The sequence below is a fragment of the Ursus arctos genome, unplaced genomic scaffold (genome assembly GCF_023065955.2).
Source record: "Ursus arctos isolate Adak ecotype North America unplaced genomic scaffold, UrsArc2.0 scaffold_20, whole genome shotgun sequence".
In the NCBI taxonomy this organism is placed as follows: domain Eukaryota; kingdom Metazoa; phylum Chordata; class Mammalia; order Carnivora; family Ursidae; genus Ursus; species Ursus arctos.
In genome coordinates, this window is record NW_026622875.1 from 48,804,226 (window position 1) to 48,806,923 (window position 2,698).

Here is a 2,698-nt window from a genome sequence, read left to right on the forward strand (position 1 = left end):
TGTATGGGAAGTCCACTATTGGTCGAGAAGAGGACTTTTGAGGAATGGGAATGTCTAAATGGAATTTTCAGCTATTAGGTGATATGCCCCCACCTACTTCCCCACCCCATCCCCCAATCTCTGCAAGCTCCTGCTGCCCATCAGCCCTTCAGTGATGTCTACTATTAAGGGATCATTGATTGTTGTCTTTGTTTTTTTAAATGAAAACGGTGAAGGGTTAAATTTCCTATCTGGATTGATGCAGTGCAAAATGGAGCCTGCAACAAGGGAGCAAAGATCAGGAACCATGGATCTTCATAATCACAAATTCACAGGCTTCTGGGAAAGGCTTTGGGCTTCACAGGAAATAGAATTAGGAGTTTGTACCAGTGTAGATTTGAACCTAGATTTTGAGTGGCATGGAGTCTACTTCCACCTCCAACCATCTGGATTACACTAGGATTCTCCTAGGCTGGGAGTGAGGACCATCAGAGTGGAGGTGACATTTGAGCCAAGCCTTCTTAAAGAATAGGTAGGGCTTTTCGCAGTCAAAGGGAGGCATTCCAGGGAACCAAATATAATGTGGGAAGACACAGAGTTGAGAAACGTCTTAGTTTTAATGGTTTGTGATCCACAAAGGGTAAGTGGGGCCCTGCCAAGAGCTGTGATCCGGAATTCCCATATGGTACAGGGCTCTGACAATGTCTGGAATAGTCTTCACAACCACATTTTAGTCTGTCATTTTAGCATTAGCCAAGATGTATATTTTCCCCTGCAATCAAAGACAGAGTGGAGGCCAGGAGAGCAGAATCCTAACTGCTTCAAGTCAAGAAGGAGTGACTTACTCCTTTGTCATCAGACAGTTCAACAATTGATGGGCATCAAGCTGACATTTGGCAGAGTGACATCAGCAGAGCCATTGAACCTCAGATAGGCAGCATTTCAATAGTCCGTGGTCACTAGGAAGAATTGCTACTGGACGCAGAAAAGCCAGTAACTGTGTCATTCAAAGACAGAAAGGAACCTCAATTCTGCCAGACCGAGAAGAGCAACCCATTCATCACCAGGATGGTTCTACAAAGACCCAAATTACAAATGGGGTGGAAATGCTCATTCACAGAGTCTGTTCTCAGCAGAGCATTGGTGACACATGGGCTACATTTATCAGGACAAAGAATAGTTGTCCAGCCTTCACCTTTTAAAGACTGGCCACTCCTCAAAGATGGAAATCTTTTTCTGACTTCTGAGTGAGTTTGTCTTAAGTGAATAAAATAGTAGGAAAGAACAAACCAGAAAAGACAGCCTTGAAAGTGCAAGTTATTGTCATTACGAGAAAACAGGGAGGGCATGTTGAAGATGGAAGTACAACAGAAAATACTTACTACCCCCACTGCCCACAAATTGCCCTTTTATCTTCAATTAAGTAATGGCCATATTGCTCAACAAACAACAATTATATGTCTTTTCATCCTGTCACCTCACCACCTAACACCTTGTGGTTGTGGCTCATCGTGGTTCTGGGCCAGCATTGCTCCTTTTCATTTGATACACACAACACATGGAGAAGAACACAGATGGCTCTCATGGTCTCCAGGCCGCCAGGCTCTCAGGCCTGCCTCTCCAACCTTCTTGGGCAAGTACAGACTGAGAACTTGGCAAACTTGTTGGGGCTGTCTGGGAAGTGCCAAAGGCATACTCTCCAAATGGCTCTGATTGTAGCAGAGTACAGACTCTCCTGGACTCATGGAAGATCTTAAGAGATGACAGATGGGCAGATGTTCGGTGTCCTTTTCCTGAACAAATAGACTTGCCAGAGGTTCTCAGGTTAGCTGGGCTTGTGAACAGCTGAGCCCACCTGGCTGCAGGGCTTTGGGTGCTATAAATTAAGGGAGGCAGAGCTGGATAGAGGGGAGGCTGTTGCCTGATTCACCTGCCTCCCAATGCCACATGACTCTTACCTCTACTAGCAGAGATTTAAGTTGGGTCCACTTCAGAGAACCACATGGAAACTTGATGGGGAAACCCCACATCTCAAGGCTGCCCAATGGGTTGTTTCTGGACAAAAATAACCTGATATCTTTCAGAGGTTCAGTTAAGATAATTGGATAGTAAGTAGACATTCCCTCCCTGGGCTGGGGAGGAGAGCAAGGAAGACAGTCAAGACTAACAGAAAGCTTTTCCCTGAAGGGATGGAGCAACACCCATCCCAGGCCAAAGCAATAGATTGGGGCTCTGGGGATGACCTCACCACCTCTGCCCTGCTTTCAGCTGCCCTTCAAGCACTGGGTTAGGCCTTGAAAGTTAGCATTCTCCCTGACAGGGCAGGGGTAGGGGCCAGCTGGAGGGGGAATTTGAGGTTTTCCAACTAGCAAGTGGTCTCCAAACCTTTTAGGCTACATATCCCATTAGTAAAAACTGAAAATACATGCTCAAAATAGGTATTTTCATTTGTAAGTTATTTACATCTACTCTCATCTATCATATATTTCATATTGGTAAACTACCAGATAAAAAATAAATATAAGTAGAAGTTCTTATATTTTCTTTCACCTGCCCCCAAGTGACCATCTCTACACCCCATGTGTCGTCTGTACCCCACTTTGGACTACTACTTTAACCGTTAAGTTCCCGAAGTTCTGGCTTTTGGTGAGCAAAGAATAAAGGAGAGGGATCCACTCAGAGAAAAGTTGGGTCATGACTTGGCACATGGGCTGTGTTC